The sequence below is a fragment of the Lepisosteus oculatus genome, chromosome 3 (genome assembly GCF_040954835.1).
Source record: "Lepisosteus oculatus isolate fLepOcu1 chromosome 3, fLepOcu1.hap2, whole genome shotgun sequence".
Classification (NCBI taxonomy): domain Eukaryota; kingdom Metazoa; phylum Chordata; class Actinopteri; order Semionotiformes; family Lepisosteidae; genus Lepisosteus; species Lepisosteus oculatus.
Genome location: NC_090698.1, coordinates 39,203,486 through 39,222,794, shown reverse-complemented (window position 1 = coordinate 39,222,794; position 19,309 = coordinate 39,203,486).

The window sequence follows — 19,309 nt, the reverse complement described above, 5'->3', positions numbered from 1 at the left end:
CCTTATGCTTTTAAAATAGACAAATTTCTGCTTCCTTAAATGCAAAACAGCATCTGGTCTAAATAACCATTTAGATGCATGTTATTATCAAATCTACATCCACAATAAAACTGACATGGTATTGGTTTCAATATTTTGATTAAACCCGTGATATACAAGATTGGATGACACACAATGTTTTGCGTCTTAGGTCTTAACAAGACTGAACTCGTGTTATTGAGTTCCTCCTACCAGTTCCATTATTAATGCTTGTTATTTTCAAAGAGAAATGTTGCCAGGTTTTTTAAAGATTGATTTTTGAAGACTCAACAAGCTTGCAATATGAGAATTCCGTAGATAGAAATTGTAAACAGGTAACACATCACTGTCTTTAAATTCTTGCACTGGCTTCCCCTTAAGTTTTGAGTTGATTTTAAAATCCTTCTGCTTAAAGGCCGTTTATGTCTTGACTCTCTGTATCTAGTTGATATGTTATCTGTTTACTCCCCTCCAATCAACTTTTGCTATGCTGACTCTGGTTTACTATGTATTCTTACTGTTTCTCTGCCTTCTGTGGGTGCCGGTGTGCTCCACAGATCAGCAAGGTACTTTTAAGACTAGCCTAAAAACTTACTTTTTCAGATACAGCTTTATCTGTATTACATCATAATAATAATCATAATTGCTTACACTTATATAGCACTTTTCTGGACACTCCACTCAAATTTACAGGTAATGGGGACTCCCCTCCACCACAGTGGTGCAGGTGGATGTAGTGCGCCAGAACGCTCACCACACATCAGCTAGTATTGGGGAGGAGAGCAGAGTAATGTAGCCAATTCATAGATGGGGATTATTAGGATAACCATAATTGGTAAGGGCCAATGGGAAATTTGGCCAGGATGCCAGGGTTACACCCCTACTCTTTCAAGAAACACCCTGGGATTTTTAATGACCACAGAGAGTCAGGACCTCGGTGACATCTCATCCGAAGGACGGCACCTGTTTACAGTATTGTGTCCCCATCACTGTACTGGGGCATTAGGACCCACACAGACCACAGGGTGAGCGCCCCCTGCAGGCCTCGCTAACACCTGTTTCAGCAACCTTTTTCCCAGGAGGTCTCCCATCCAGGTACTGACCAGGCTCACACCTGCTTAGCTTCAGTGGGTTACCAGTTGTGAGTTGGAGGATGATGGCTGCTGGCTTGTATCAACAGCACTTGTTTTTTTATTTTTGGCTTTTCATGTTTTGTAAAACAGATATAAAAGATTTCTTTAAAAAGATCTATATAAGCTAAAACACATTTGTACAGTATATTTCATTTTAAAGTCTGTCCTGCTTGAACAGTAATGGTCACCTAGTAGCTATCAGTGTGGAGGTCTGTATAATCAACAGAAACCTGGAAACTGACAGGCTACAACCTGAAAGCCAGAGTGTCAAAAGGCAGTCTAGGAGAGTCACATTCATCTGATCCATCTGTGCAACTGTATTCATACACCAAGACTGTGTTAATCCTTAAGGTTAAGGTGCTTGTACAGTATTTAATACTACTTTGTAATATTTTAATTTTAAGGTGTACCATATTTCATTCAAATTTATCGAAACTCTTTGATTTTCATATTTGGTCACTAAATTCTATGCATTTGTTCCATATTTATTATTTAAAAAATTAATTAAATGCATTTTACTAGAGTGTTAAATTTTGTTTGAACATTTATACATATATAGTGTCTTCAGAAATGATTTACCCCACCCCACCCCAAACAATTGCATGTATTGTAGTGTTACCATCAATATTTATAAATGTATTGAAATTATTTTTTTTTCTTTGATTTACACAATTTACAGACCAATTTAAGGGGGCTAAAATGTTTACAGTGGAACAAAAAATTAGGAAAATCAGAAATATCTTCACACCCCTGAGTCATTACATTGTAGAAGCACCTTTTGCACTAGTTACATCTTTTTAGTTTGTCTTTATAAGCTTTACACATCTGGATTTGAGGATTTTTGCTCATTTTTTCTTGCTGAAGTGCTTCTCAAGCTCTGTCAAGCTGGATAAGAAGCAATGGTGAAACACAATCTTCTAGTCTTTCTACAGATTCCCAGACAGATTCTGGACATCAGCTGAGGAACATCATCTTGTTCTGAAGCCACTGCTGTGTTGCTTTGTCTGTATGCTTAGTGTCACTGTCCTGTTCGAATGTGAATCTTCAGCACATTCTAAGGTATTTTGTTGACTTAAACAGGTTCTTCTCAAGATTTTGCCTGTATTGGGCTCCATTCATTATTTCATCTATCGTGACAAGTGCCTCAGTCCTTGCTGCTGGAAAGCATCACCATATAGTGGTGCCAAAATCATGTTTCATCAGACCAGAGAATCTTTTGCCACATGGTCTCTGGGTCTGCAATGTGCCTCTTGCCAAACTCCAGGTCTGCTATTATCTTCCGTATAGCCACTCTCCCATAGATGCTAAATATATGTAGTACTGTAGGGATGTTTGAGCAGGTTCTCCAATCTCCACTTTTGTCAAGGTGGTTGTTGGGTTCTTAATCACTTCTATGACCAAGATCCTTCTTGCCTGATTGCTCAGTTTGGGAGGATGGCCTGCTGAATGAAGAGTCTATGTAGTCCCCTCTTCTTTCAGTTTCCTTAATAATGGATTTGACTGTGCTCCTAGGAACTTTCAATACTCTAGATATATTTTTATCTAAATTCATATAATCTCAGTTGTAGAGAAATCTCCTTGCAGTTCATGGCAGAGTTTCTGAGGGACCTTATATAGACAGGTGTATTTCTTCCAGTTGAAATGACCACAACTATACTTCTCTCAAGGTTTAGATCTCTCAAGGAAATTAGATCTATTTGGGAGTGTTATAGTGTTGTAGTAAAGGGAGTGAATACTCTACATATAAAATTAATATTAGAATATTCCTGCACTTGTGTTCCACTTTGACATTATTGAAAAATGAGGTACTGTGTAATAAGAAGTGTGTGAGCACTGCTTAGCAAGAAGGTCAGAATTATTTGTCATCACTCTGTATTAAGAGCACAACAAATGTTACAACGGTTCTTAATATTTACCTTTAGTCAGAAGAGTAGATTAAAGTCGATGTTATTGAAATGTTTTTAGATACATATTTATTTCATGATTGCTTTAATCTAAGGCACAGCATCCATGGATTCAGTTACAATCAATACATTCATTTCATTCTTGGAGACAGACTCTGGAAGCAATAACAGATCAACATATTATTATTTTAGATTTCTGTATAAGAACACTATTTACAGTATGATACAAAAAGAATCAACATGTTGTATGCTAACTTTTGATCAACTTTAACTTCAGATGTATTTAATCATTCTTAGATACGAATAATTCTAGGGGTCTATTTTACTTTCAAATGACATTACTGATATTTTCATAAGAATGTCAGAATGCTTACAAATTGGAGGGAATATTTTTCAGTTTATAGAATTGTTTTGCAAATTGTTAACAAATGCAACATGATACTTAATAAGTAACCATTTTATGAGTAATCACTTCAATAAATCTGGATAAATATCCAGAAACAAACCTAAAGTAATTACATAAGTAATGTATTGAATAACAGTACTGTTACATCCCATCCTGTGGTCCACGTGTGTTTTGTTGCTGTTCCACACTTCCTGACCTTTATTGTTCTCCCTCCCCCATTGGCCCATCATTATACTGTATCATTGTTCCTGTATTACGTTATCATCAATCAGCTTCTCAGCCAATCAGAGTGCAGCTTATTTAGTATATAAGTTGGATGTTTTTGTTTGACTTCAGTCCTGCTTGGCTCAGCTTTTGTTTTGCTTTTGGGTTTTTGCTTTTCTTCGTTTGTGTGTGTTTTCGTAAAGCTTCGGCTTTGGTGTTTTGTTGATTTGTGTTTGTCTCTTTGTACTTTCGTTTGTTTGTGTTATCCTTTATTTATCCATTACCTTGTCCAAATGTATTGTATTAATGTATTGTTTTTTTGTACCCTGTTACTTGTCTACTCTCGTTTTCCCTTATTTGTATTCGTAGTTCACTTGTGTATTTGTGTGAACTTTTGTGTACAGGGTTAGTTTAGGTTGTTGGGTACAGCTCCATTTTGTTCTTTCTCTTCTTTGGCACTGCTCTTGTTCCCTTTTCCATTGTGTTATTGTGTCCTATAACATACCAGTCACTTATTCACCTTAAAATAATCACTAACACTTGCTGTCACGCTTCCTAAGTCCCTCACCGGAACCCACCTGCATCCAAAAAACTATCCTAAATGTTACACCCCTTTACCCCTAGACACTTGGGCTTGTAACAATCACAATACTCAGTATACTACTGATATCACATACTCAACATTAGGAATGGAATGCAATGTTTTAACCTTGATAAAGCAAACAGTATACACTTTATATTTAATTCCATGTTTAAGAAATAAAAAAAATAATTAAACCAAACAAATAAAAGATACAAAAAATCAGTCTATTTTTTAAAATATAAATACATTTTAAAATGGAGTAGTAATAAAAGTGCCTCATCTCCCTGACTGAAATCTGAATCTATTCACGTTCAGAGTGTAATAAAAGCACGTGATAATTTGCAGAGCACATGAATAACCCAAGTGTGGTGTATGCCAAAACTAGTGCCCCCCACCCTACCCCTATGCCAGATGGGTTCTTCACTTTACAAGGGTGAACACCAAGTCACCTGGCAAGTGTGAGGAGGGTGCTTGTCTTCTTTAATCAATGCACAATTTGTTTCTTGGGTTTCTTGCACACTTTTCTCTATCTGCAGAAAGTTATTTGTACTTTCATGAAGTTGGACTGTTTGTAACTATTCAAAGCCACATCTGCTTTAATGGAGTTTAACACTGCATAATTAACTCAATTGTTATTATTGCATTTAGTAAGAAGAGCTGTTTTAAGACACATACTGTTTTGTTATGTTCCACTGCTGTTATTGTTATTGTTATGTTATTGCTGCTGTAATCTAGTAATGTGAATAAATGGAAAATATAATATTAAACAATTACAAATAAAATGTCTATTATTCTGCAATCTTAATGCCAGTTTTGTAGGAATACAGCTATTTTAATAGTTCTCAGGTATATTGAGTTATTTTTAATCCTCTGGTTTATTTGAGTGCTTTACTGTATATGATTCACCTTGCATGAATGCATCTTTAACAATATTGCTTTACTGAAATCCCTGCTTTCCAGTAATAGTATACAGTTGTATTTCTCTGGTGCCATTTTGTCATTCTTCCACCTCTCTTTAGTCCAGGTACATCATATTATCTTGAGATCATTTAGAGAGGTCACAAGTCCAGGCATCAGGTGGTTTATGCACCTCAGCATGAATGGGAAAAGCCTCATATCAAAGAACTGATTGAGTGCTTCCTTTAATCAATTATTTTTTCTGAGTTATAACATATAGTTGTGTTATTTCAATGACTAACTTAGTCTTGGCTCATATGGTACATAAAGCATACAATAAAAACTAGTACATATCACTTGAGGATGCAGCAATTAGGCCATTCAATAAAGCCAGCTGCTGTAGACACTTGTTATACACTTATGTGGGCTTTTATCATATAGAATACTGTTTCTCATATATCCATTATCCTGTTCTCTACAAAGGAGACTTTTTGTTACAGAGAATGTTATTTTGTAACACTTTAATAAATCTATATGTTTTGGGGGAAAGGGTAGAGAGAAAACATATTCCTTGTTAAAAAAGTAGTAGGTATTTGCTGTGTTGATATTCCTCAGATTTACTTTGTGTTTGATGCTAATGAAGTATTATTAAGTTGCAAGAAACTCTTGTTTATGAAAAACAATGTTTTAAAATTGTTCACAATACAATCAAGCTGTAACCAATGTCACATTATTCCAATTATATAGTACTTATATAGTACAAAGTGCCAAGGACTCTTTTTTGTCAAAGTTTTGTATGCACTTAAATGTTCATTTCTGTAAAATAAAATTAAAAAAATATTTTTTAAACACATATTTGCATCACTGTTGACATTAGGAAACTAACTGGTGAGATTCACCTTTGCTGTGCTCCACATTTTAAGTCTTTTTAGCAAATAAGTTAATAATTGGGGAAAAAATGAAGTCTCTGCCTTTTCTCACTACTACCTAAGAGGAAACTCTGAGAAAGAAAAGAATGATGGTTCCAAGTCTGTGTACAAAAGAAAGAATAAAAAATACAATTATACACAACTAAATGCAAGATCATGCCACATTGCCTGTTTAAGTTTTAACAAGTAGTGTTTCCTCCATCATGAGATCAGATTTGGCTACTGATCAATCAAAACGAAATAGCTCTGTTGAATACAGCACTGTGCCTAGCTCGTCTGCTGCTACAGGTACATGTCAACAACTGCTCAGTGTCAACACCAGCAATTCACAAGACAAAAACACAAAACACAGGCAGATCAAAGATTAGGTTATTTTCCTACTATTTAATTACTCTAAGTAATGCGGGTAATGGACCAGAGAAGGAAATATAAAGGTTGAAGTCATATTAACTGTTGGCTAGACTTTGAATTGCCAATACAAGATGGTATAAAGTATAGTCATTCAACCTGAACCAATGAAAGTGATGTCATTGCTCAACAGTCTACACAGCTTATGTCATGACATACTACAGCACAGCTAATGGTTTCCTAGAGAGAAAAATTAGAATATTGAGAATATTCTCAAATGAGAATATCTTGTTATGTTTGGAAAAAGAATAGATACTGGATGAAGCGATAATATAGTTGCAGATTAAAAAAATGTAGAAAAATGGTTGAGCACGATCAAATAATATTGAGCAGCATAAAAGTACTAAATGGATGAGTTTGAACAAGGTTAATATTATATTTATTCATCAGACAAACATAGCCCTCTCAAGGATAAAAATCCAAGAACACCTCAAGCTGATTGCACAGATCTTCAGTCATCATAGTTTACATATTGTGAGAACAGTGTTATTAAGTAGCTGCATTTGTCTTTGTGTCATGAGAATGGCAGATATGTGTACTGAAACATATCACAGTCCAAAAAAGTCATTATCAAGGGTGACATCACAATCATGTGGGACACGTTGGGACAAATAGATTGTACCATAGGAGCTAACTGACAATGCCAAGCAATGCAAATGTAACACTCATAGAAGCTGAGAACATCAGCAAGCACAGGTACAGGGCTCGAAATGAGAAGGATATGGAAAACAAAGACAAGAATGATAACAGTGGTATTGGAGCTCTAAAAAACAAACAAGCAGGGAAACATGAAAATCCTCAAGAACTTGAACCGATCATAACATATAGCTTTTTATAAAGTAGAAAGGGTATGGCTTACTTTGCTCACAATGTGCTTAACCTTCGTTAATTTAAGATGGCGCTGTGTTAGTGGCAGCCTGCTACAGCAGCTCTGTGTCTTTTTGTTGTCTTTTTGTTTCTTTCAGTTAGTTAATGCTAGTGTGTTAGTGTTTTTTCTTCATTCCTTTGCCTGCAACTAGATTTGCGATTGCAACATGATGGATACTAGGAAGCTGAGAAACTTTTTCTTGTTTTTCTGATACTCGGACCTCTGTTTCTATCGGGTTGCAATGCCGATAGCCACAGAGGCATTGTCTACACACGGGACCAGCTGATCGTGCTAGCGCGTCCGGCTCTACTCACTGGAGAGAAGCCATCGGTGCCGGAGGAGCTGAGGAGGAGAAGCCGAGGCTGTAGGGCTGGTGCGATGCGAAAGGCGAAGAGAAGGAGATTTAAACCCTACCTTCCTTCGATCATCATGGGAAATGTGAGGTCCTTAGCGAACAAAATGGACGAACTGGGAGCATTGGTAAGGAGCCAGAGGGAGTATCGTGAATGTAGTATCATGTGTTTCACCGAGACGTGGCTGCAGGAATTTATTCCAGACTCGAACGTTACCATCAGCGGCTTTCAGACGGTGTGGGCGGACAGAAACACCGAGAGCGGTAAGAGGAAAGGAGGGGGGCTCGCGGTGCTTGTCAACAACAGATGGTGTAATCCTGGACATACTCATGTTAAGGAGCGCGTCTGTAACCCAGACATCGAACTGGTAGCCATAGGACTGTGTCCGTACTATCTGCCATGGGAGTTTACATGCGCCATCTTTGCTGTTGTTTACATTTCACCTACGGCAAATGCAGAGGTAGCGTGTGACGTCATTAACACAGTCACAGCCAGGCTACAAACAAAGCACCCTAGCGCATTTATAGCTATTTCAGGGGACTTTAACCACAAATCTATTTCCAGTTTGTTAAGTGCCCGACCAGAGAAAACAAAACACTGGACTTATTATATGCCAATGCTACGGATGCATATAGTTCCACAGCCCTTCCCCCCCTTGGCAGATCAGATCACAACCTTGTCTTGCTTACACCACTATACACGCCTATTGTCCAGCGCCAACCTGTGACCATGAGGACTGTGAGGAGATGGTCTCAGGAGGCTATGGAGGATCTACGTGGTGCTTTGGAGGCCACCGACTGGGATGTGCTGTGCGAACCAGATGGGGACGACATAGACAGCACCATCCCCACCAAAGACGTACACTTCTTTTCCAATAACAAACCCTGGATCACCAGCGACCTGAAGCTCTTCTGAATGACAAGAAGAGAGCCTTTAGGAGGGGAGATAAAGGAGGGGTCAAGCGTGTACAGAGGGAGCTAAAGCAGAAGTTAAGAGAGAGCAAGGACGCCTACAGGAGGAAGGTAGAGGACAAGCTGCAAAGGAATAGGGTGAGGGATGTATGGAGCTGCATGAGAGAGATCTCTGGCTTCAAACAGGCTGGGGGTGCAACAGAGGGGAACCTGGAGATGGCCAACGAGTTGAACCATTTCTTTAACAGGTTTGATTCAGGGCCCTCTGTGGCTCAACACCCATCCCCCCACAGCCACACGCTCCCTAAGCCTTCACAGCTGCGACTGCCCAACACCTCCTCCATCCCCCCACAAACATGACCGCCAGCTACAAAAACCGACAGCTACTCACCCCCCCATTCCCCACAGCTGCCACTCTCCAACACCTCCACCATTAACACCTGCAGCACTGAAAGCTCTATGGGCACCATCCCCCAGGCCAGGCTGACCATCACGGCTGACCAGGTGAAGAAGGAGCTGAAGAGGCTGCATCAGGGTAAGGCCACAGGACTGGATAACATCTGTCCCAGAATTCTGAGGGCCTGTGCTGATCAGCTGAGCGGAGTGCTCCAGTGACTGTTCAACCTGAGCCTGCGCTTGGAGAGAGTCCCGGTGCTCTGGAAGACATCATGCCTGGTCCCGGTACCAAAGAAAGGGCGCCCCTCTGTCCTCAACGACTACAGACCAGTTGCACTGACTTCTCACGTCATGAAGACACTGGAGAGGCTGGTCATCCCACCTGAGACCCCTGGTCAGCTCATCACTGGACACCCTACAGTTTGCCTACCAGCCCAGTGTTGGTGTGGAGGATGCGATCATCTACATGCTGCAAAGGGCTTACTCACACCTGGACAGGGCTGGCAACAATGTAAGGATCATGTTTTTCGACTTTCCAGTGCCTTCAATACCATCCAGCCCTTACTTCTAAGGAGGAAGCTGGAGGAGATGCAAGTCGATGCTTCCATGACCTCGTGGATCACTGACTAGCTGACAGGCAGACCACAGTCTGTGAGACTTCAGAACTGTGTGTCTGAACAGGTAGTGAGTAACACAGGTGCACCTCAAGGGACAGTTCTTTCTCCATTCCTCTTCACCCTCTATACTTCGGACTAAGTAGAACTCAAAGTCATGCCACCTGCAGAAGTTCTCAGATGACTCTGCAATTGTGGGATGTATCAAGGGTGAGCAGAAGAGGACTACAGAGGACTGGTCAGCAGCTTCAAGGAGTGGTGTGGGGTGAACCACTTGGAACTGAATGTAACAAAGACAAAGGAACTGGTGGTAGATTTCAGGAGGAAAAAGGTCAAACCTACTCCTGTCTACATCCATGGGAGTGGCGTGGAGATGGTGGACTCATACAAGTTCCTGGGAGTGCACATCGACGATAGACTGGAATGGTCTAAGAACATCGAGGCCATCTATAAGAAGGGACAGAGCCGACTTAACTTCTTGAGGAGGCTCAGGTCCTTCAATGTGTGTAGTAAGATGCTATATATGTTCTATCAGTCGGTGGTAGCGAGTGCCATTTTCTACGCAGTGGTGTGCTGGGGCTCTGGGATTAGAGCAGTGGATTCTAAAAGGCTGAACAAGCTCATCAGGAGAGCAAGCTCTGTCATTGGGTCTGACCTGGACCCCTTGGAGGTAGTGGCTGAGAGGAGAATGGTGTCCAAACTAGAGGCCATCATGGACAACATCTCCCATCCCCTCTATGACAGGCTTGCAGAAATGAAGAGCACGTTCAGCAATAGACTGATTCATCCACGGTGCGACAGAGAGCGCTACAGGAGGTCATTCTTGCCTTCTGCCATAAGACTGTACAACGCATCCACCTTGCGTCTGGGCAGAGGCAACATTGACAGTGACCTGTTTCTGGACTGAACGCATCTACACATCTACTGCTACATCTGTTTCTTTTTCTTTTCCCATTTACAACTGTTTTTTGTGCAATATATGCCAGGGACCTATGCAATACATTTACAACTATATTAATATCTATATCTATATCTATATTTACATCTATATTTATATTCATATGTGTAATACGATTTTTCTGTGTACTGTGTGCTGTTCAAAGTTATACATAATTACTTTCAATTCCCAACTGAAAGAACTAACCTTGTAAGAAAAATGGAATTGGTCTAGATTGCAAATACTTCAAAACTGTTTTTGCTACTTAAAAACATTATTTGGTAGGTATTTATAATATTAAGTCTAGTGATTTCTAAGCAATATCTATAATTTAGATGTAATTACCAGACACATAAAATAATTAAATGAAACTATAAAGCTATGAAATAGTACATGCTTTTCACGTACAGTAGAATATTCCTGCCTATAATCTCTCTGCTTCTACCAAATCCAGAGAAACTACACGTGAAGTCCAGCCAAATTCAGGCAAAAGATGTAGTAGCAATGCAAAAAAAGTTGGAAGGTAACACCTTCCCTTGGGGACTGGACCATGTATGTAAGTTTCTCATCTGAGACTTTATGTGGTGCATGGATGCACACTTTATCTGTTCCCCAAATACATTGTCCAGAAAAAAGCCTTCATCAATAGTCCAGACCTGATGGAAAGCATTAGAGCTCTTCCACTCTACCTTTGGGACTACAGAAACCTGAGACCCTGTAACACTTTTCCCCTCACGGTATTTATGCCATGGCATATATTCTTTGGCGTCAGGCCCCGGTGACTGGGCTTGCTTCTTTCTCACCTCAGAGGACTGGCAGTTTCTTCTTTTCAGCCTTTCTCTGAAGGTCTTCCAATGAGATCAGATCACTTTATTGGCCATATCACCCTGCAACTCACAACTGGCAACCCACTGAAGCTAAGCAGGTGTGAGCCTGGTCAGTACCTGGATGGGAGACCTCCTGGGGAAAACTAAGGCTTCTGGAAGAGGTGTTAGTGGGACCAGCAGGGGGTGCTCACCCTGTGGTCCATGTGGGTCCTAATGCCCCAGTATAGTGATGGGGACACTATACTGTAAACAGGCACCGTCCTTCGGATGAGATGTAAAACCGAGGTCCTGACTCTTTGTGGTCATTAAAAATCCTAGGGCGTTTCTTGAAAAGAGTAGGGGTGTAACCCTGGTGTCGTGGCCAAATTCCCCATTGGCTCTTACCAATCATGGCCTCCTAATAATCCCCATCTATGAATTGGCTTCATTACTCTGCTCTCCTCCCCACTGATACCTGATGTGTGGTGAGCGTTCTGGCGCACTATGGTTGCCGTCGCATCATCCAGGTGGATGCTGCACATTGGTGGTGGTGGAGGGGAGTTCCCATTACCTGTAAAGCGCTTTGAGTGGAGTGTCCAGAAAAGCGCTATATAAGTGTAAGCAATTATTATTATTATAATATATAATTTCTTATATGAGGAATTTGTCTTTTCGCATACCCCAACTTGCTCTCCATGAGACACACAGACAGGGAGAGAAGCTTAGGGTTAGAGGGCAGAGTCAGTCATTTATAAGGCGCTCCTGGAGCAGTTGGGGTTAAGGGCCTTGCTCAGGGGCCCAACGGAGTAGGATTCCTCTGCCGGCTGTGGGATACGAACCGGGAACCTTCCAACCACAGGCTCAGATCCTTAGCCATAGAGCCACTGCAATGTCTTCAGTATCTCCAAGAATACTTCTTGTACTTCTTGCAATCCATCTGTAATCTGTCCTGAGAAACCTCTGCCACTGTTCTGTTGAGCTTGAACAATGATGACTTGTGTTAACTGATTGAATTACTGTAGCTGATCTTCCTGAGCAGTGCCTATGGGAATCTGAGGGAAAAACATCAGAGGCACCTCCATCATCTCTTTCTTCGAATACCTCAGCTTTTGTTGTGCAACATCCTTCTCTGTCTAAGCATAGTTCACTTCTTCTTTTCCTGCAATGATTTTTCAGAAAAGTGCTTCACTGATTTCTGGGTGTTCAAGCTAAAGAACATGATTTTGAATCATGTTTATGCAGCTCTGTGGGGCACGTTAGCTGTGCTGCAGCAGACAGAAATGTCATTGTCAACCTGTCTTCCTTCGCTGATTGCCACAGAATCTCATTGTCTAGAGATTCAGAACACCTATAGTTGGTTAACATACACACTCGTTCCATGTGCTCTTCAGAATAAGTACTTGGACCTGACAAAGCTGGAGGCTCTGTCACTGAGTCTGAACACTGAGCCCCTAGAGCTTTGTCTCTGTGTTTATTCCTGTGTGTAGCTTTGTTTGTACTCTGACCCCTGCTTTGTCTCCCAGCCCCTTCCCAGATTTCTCCTCAGCTTTGTTTCCTGTGTGTCTCTTGGCTTCGACCCTGGCTTTGAACTTGGACTGGATGTCGACCTGTCTCCCAGACATCCCTTGTGCTTTGCGATTCTCAGTTACGATTCTCACTTGTTTTGGATTACTGGACTGTGTTTATCTGCCCCAAACTCTGATTCCCTAGCACCACACCTGCCTGCACGCCTCAGCTGCAAGTCTGTGAAAAGCCTCCTGCTAGTCCCCGAAGTGCATGTTGCCCCACTCCTTCCATCTCAGTAACATGCAGCTCTGGGCATTCCCTGTGTGCTGTTTGGAGGCTCCTTGACTCAGCTCTCTTTTTGTCCAGCAAGTGGGTTCTTTAACACTCTTCTTTTAATCTCTTCTTTTAAATTGGAGATTCTTGTGTTGGTTTTCTTTTACTACCCTTTGGCTTGTTTCATTAGGGAAACTGGAGTGAAGATTCTCTACTCTCAGCAAGGGCATGGCTGAGCTGATACAGTAGTTTTTCCACCTGTACATACCTGTACCGGAGATTCAATTATACATCGGATACAGTGGACTGGAGCTGAGGGAGTGTAACAATCATGTGTTTCTTTTACTAAGTTGGAGGCTATAGCTGTTGATCTGATTATTTTCAGCTCATTTCAGATAGATATTTCTGAAATATATGTTCAGTAGAGCTTCTGGAACAGGCTTCAGTTCTCATATTGTGGTGCCTATTTTTTCTCTGAAGGTTTTCTAAGCCATGCACCTGCAGCTCAATCTACCACAGATAGCTTAGAGAGACAGCTGTTCCGTTACAGAAGTATTAGATGTCACATTAGATGTTAGTTGTCAGGGGTAACTTTGTCAATTTCTGTAATGGGCAGCAAACTACTGTCCAAAGATCTGTAGTCCCAGGAAAAAGTGTGACTGTGGGAACATTCCTAGAGATTAGACTTTTTCAGACATTTAAGATATGCATGACAGAAGGTAAATAGAATGTGATTAAAAAACAGTCAGATATTTAATCATTAGGTCGTTGTTAATTAATAAATCATTATTCTTTCCTAAAAAAAAGGTTTTCAGTGCTTTGTGTATGGTGAGAAACTAGATATAGTTTGACCATTTCAAGATCTGCTCTACAAAACATGTGCAGAAAACCAGTATGAAAAGTCTGATTGAGCAGCTACCATCACCAGAACAAGTAGATTGAAAATGGATGGAGGTCCTGATTGATCTCCAGGTTGTCGGCTCTTACATACAAGAATGGCACCCTTCTATCCATTGTTCAAATTGATTTTCACTCTCTCACTGAGAATTACATTAAATAATGTGGAGGTTGAGGAATCTCATTCATAAATCAATCATCTGAAGCCACCTGATTACAGACCCATTAAACATGGATGGGATGTGTTGGAAGTACTGTTGTGCAATGATTCAGTGTCCTCAGGGTAATGCTGTGAAGAATCCCTCAATTATTTATTTTGTCCTGTTTTGTTTGCACCTGGGGTCGATATTTTTTTAATGTATGAAGCACACTGTTTTTGGAACTATTGTCAATCACTTTATTTTGACACTTATCTACACAAACTGCTAAACACAGTCTATTACTGAAATGTTATGGAGGTCCATCCATAAAAATGTGCTTTATTTTCAGGTTAATGGAGGAAAGCAGACAAAAATATATACTATTTTAAATAATGAATTAAGTGTTGTGTTTTTCTTATCTCTTTTTTTCTGTGAATGTTCAGACTACAAAGGTAATCGTCAAATTTATCTGACTTGTTTGTTAAAGTTTTTCATGTACTACACACTTACAGCAGCACTTTTTAGGACTCTAAAAATAACAGAAAGGTTGTGGGTTTAAATTCTGGGTGAGGCTCTCAAATACTTGAGGATAATAAAACTAAATAAATAGGTTTAAACATGCATTGCTTTGGATAAAAGTGTCAGCCAAATAAATTATAACACTTGTAAACAATGCAATAATTTTATCTCAAGCTTATATTGTAAAGTATAAAAAAGGCAAAGTTCATACAACAACAGTTAAATGCTCTGTAACATTAGGCTGACCATAGAGCATGTAACACTCACCTTAAGCTAACTCTTGTCTAACATAGGTTTTACTCCCCAGCAGTGCTGGGTAGACTGGAGCAACTGGGGTAAAGTGCCCTCACTTAACAGCAGTGTTTACAACAGGGACTTAAGTCTACAGTACAAGCAGGCTTTGGCATCTGGGAGTATGAGCAACAAATATACTGCATAGTAAAGGTGTTATACTGTTTTTAACATAGGGTGTTGGTATGTGTGAACTGTCACGATCGCAAACCCCTCCTCTTAAGGGCGCTCCAGCCCTTCCTCATTAGCCTCATTCCTCGCACTGGTTCCTTGTTTCTACCCTGTTTCAGTTCGGCTTTAAAAGCCAGGCGCTCACTTTACCAGAGGCTCTGCATCTGATCTCCGCATTGTGCGAGCCCGGAGCCTGGCTCCGTTATGATTTTATCTTCCTGTGCCTGTTCCTGTTCCTCCCGCTGGTCACGACCCGGCACCTGTTTTTAATCCCTGGTTTTTGGATGGATTACACGGCCATGGACCTTTGCTTTCATTTTGGATTCTCCCTTTGGATTTCTTCTGGATTGTTTGCCTTGGCCACACTTACCCCGTGCACCAGCGCACTTTGGACACGCCCCCCCTGTTTTCATTCTCATATTCCTGCATGATTTTTCCCTAGTGTTTCCTCACAATTCTGGATTGTGTCGTCCGCATAGGGTCCGGAAAGAACTGATTGTTACATGAACAAGCTATAGACTTTAAATTAGGTATGTGATAATCTTTCTGTTCATTAAAGTAGCACTTAAAACATCATGGATAGCAAATGTATACATTTTCTTTTTATGTACCTAAAACTAAGATACTGTATGCTTTACAAGGTTATAATATTAATAAAAAAGCCTTATTTACATTTATGTTGACATATTAATTTTATTTCCTAGAGGGAAGTAATATTCCCTGCAGGGAAGTAATAACAATGAAAAAAGGGGATATTTAAATGTATATATTTTTTCAGCTTAAATTAAAAGATGTAATGTTAAATTTGTACAATCAATGTGTAAAACCAGATGTGGTCACCATAACAATATATTTTTGCTCTTCCTAGAGAAGAACAACTAGTCAGATTCCTGGATTCAAAGGGATGTCCTAACCTGGAGGTTAAAATAACTGAATATTTGTGGCTTGAACAGAAAAAAATGAGGTGACCTGATTCAAATATTGAAAATCCTGAAAGGCATTGACAAAGTGGACTACCACAGAATCAATAGCAAAACATAAACCAAAGGGCGCAAGTATGTAAAATACATGCAACACCATTTGAAACACAACAGTATGACTTCTTTACACTAAGGATGGTGGAAGTTAACCAGCCTTGTTGAGGGTGATACCCTGCCTTCTTTCAAGAATAGCTTGGATAAGAGCTTTGATCAATTAGTTACAAGAAATTAGGTGGAATAGATGGGCCAAAAGACCTTCTTTTATTTCTAATCATTCTTACATTCTCTTTACATTTCTATTAAGGCATATACCAGATATTTATAACTGTATTTATAATGTAAGTATGAAAAGCGTGTCTTGTAATATGCACGCAAACTAAAGTGTTACCCAAGCTTCTAATAAGGATCCATTTGTACTTTGCAGTGACATCGGTCAGCATACAAATGAGGATAAAACCAATCCTGGTGGACAGTGCAACAGATCATCTGTTCATTTGTCAATGACATGCAGCAGTTCATGCTTATGCCTAATAAGATACCTTGGCTCTTTCATTTCCCAATATTCCCCACAGTATTAGTTACACACTTGTATAAAACATTCAGGGTTTTTCATGATAATAGAAGGATACTATTTCAAGTCATGAATATATTTTACCTGCCTCAGTGCATGAGTATGAATGATGTCTGCTGTGTGTGAGCTAAAATGTTACTGTTGATTTTCCAGACAGAAAAAAAAAACAAAGCTTCAGGCTTTTTCTTACTATAAAATAACCTAAAGTAAACTATAAGGTAACCTGAACATTTGTGGACAAATACTTTAAAGAATCTACTCTTGAAAATTATTTTTACAAGTAGATTAACATACTTTTCTCATTCTTAACATCGATTATAAGAGTTTTTAACAATTTCTTTACAGACCACATGCATTTAGATATTAAAATGGGACAAATTAAAAGTAAGAGACTAGAAGTACTCTACATGATACCCATTTATCTTTAGACAAGCACTTTATGAATACAGTGATAGATCAAGTAATCAGACGATTTACTTGGTACTAGCTAAAGAATTTAATAAAGGCAGTCAAAAGACAAAATGTTTACTAAATTTTAAGTATTCTATCTAGAACACTTCAGCAACTTCCAGCTTAAACCCAACAGACTAACAAGTTTCCCAAAAGATTAATCATCAATAATCAAATACACTTTCTAATTATGTAGTTACTAAGGCCAAGAAAACAATCATAACAATAAGTAAGAAACAAATGTGAAACATACTACAAAGTGTAAACATAAAAATGACTAATTACAGCACTTACAAAAAAGTGTACCTATATTATCGTCCAAATGTATCCATACCATTGATGGATTTTAATTAAAATATGGTTTAATTAAGATTTTCTAATCTTGTAGATGTGTACTCTTCAAATTTCTTCATACTCAGATAGCTAGAATTTTATCAAACCTTCTTTCTTGATAATCATGATGAGGCACTTGCTGTAGCTGTTTAATTAGTTCTTAAACTTCTCATGAATTATATTCAACCTCTCCTCCCTCTAGACCTCCAGCTCCCCCAAGTTGTACATCTTACACTTGTGATCTGCTATCTTTAGGTAAATGTAAAGCAAGTCATCCATCAAAAACCATTAGGACCAAACAAGAGCACTGTTGTATGCTCTTTTATCAAGTTGTGCATTGTATGTTCCTGGTTCAATGTATGTTTTGGTTTTCTGTTGTAAAGTCTATTTGTGATCAAGCTTGAACTTCTTGATAGAAGCCACCACATTTTTGGGGGGCTAAACTTTGCAATCTGTTTGTTGTCAAATTATAACTTGCGCCAGCTGATGCAAGACAATCCTAAAGCTGAACAGCACAATTTATGTTCGTCACAGACAGGATGCCATTCTTTCTCAACAAAAAGTGTCACCTTTCTGTGCTAATCATGCCACTGGTGAAAATGTACAAAAATGAAATTTGTGTTTCATCATATGACATCAGTTTGTCCCATTTGTCATAGCAGTCAGTTACTTGCTTTTTGGCAGATTTATGTCTTATTTCTAGTTTCTTTTATAACTCAGTCACAGATACCAAATTCACGAGGTCAACCTCAGACGATAACCTTGGTGACATCATACCTTGATAATGCCAATTAAAATTATTTTTTACAGTTCCCTGTAAGTCTCCTTAGCCCAAAGGGCAAATATAAGATACATTGGATGGACTAAAGTGCAATTATTTTGTTAACTATGTACTGTATAATAAAAAAGACTGTATTTAATACTTAATATGTACTTTATAGTTTTCACTAACTCCATTACAATTCATCATCATATTAAAGCATTTTTGAAATTTCCAGACAGACCATTACTGATCTTACTTTTAGGAACTGTTTTTAAGCTCTAGATATTCCAGACTATGATTGCTTGTCTCTCGCTCCTGGCCTGTCAACATGAGAGTGACATCAGCTATTAACATTCTATTTTAAGAGCACAGAAGCTTGGCTTGGCATTCTTGTGAGATGTCTGCTGAAATCCTGATTTTGTGCTTTTGAGGTAATCCTTTTTTTTTCCTTTTTTGTCCATTTGGCTTTTGATTGCAACGATCTCAGCTTTCAAAGTGATCTCAGAGAGCTATCTATTCACTGGCTGAATAATAGTCCATAGGCTTGACTAAGTTTTAGCTTTTCACTACTATAGAAAATCTCTTTATGTTTGAATCCTGTATAACATTTTAAACCTAACATCAGGCTGCAACTACATTGCTAAAATTGAATTGAAAACATAATGTTACTTTCATTTCATTGTAAATGTGAATTTGCTACCACCACCAAAAAATAAACTTTGAGTTAACTTCACATAGCATTTTAACAGTCTAAAAATTAGGGAGGAGCCTGTATGTCTATGGATATCACTACAATAGTTGTATCTTTCAGCAGTGTTTGTTTATTCATACAATTAGAAGTAAAAGACCATCGACATGGTGCCATTCACTCAAATCTAGTGCATCAGTGAAAGGTCTGAGCATAACAAAGATAAAACCTTTCCCCTTTGTCAGGAACTGTACTAGTAGAGTACAAATCACCAGGAGAATTATATCATTATGGTGTCATATCTTATTTACTATGAAAACTTAATCTGCATATTTCTTCTGCTTTTATGTGAAAATTTAA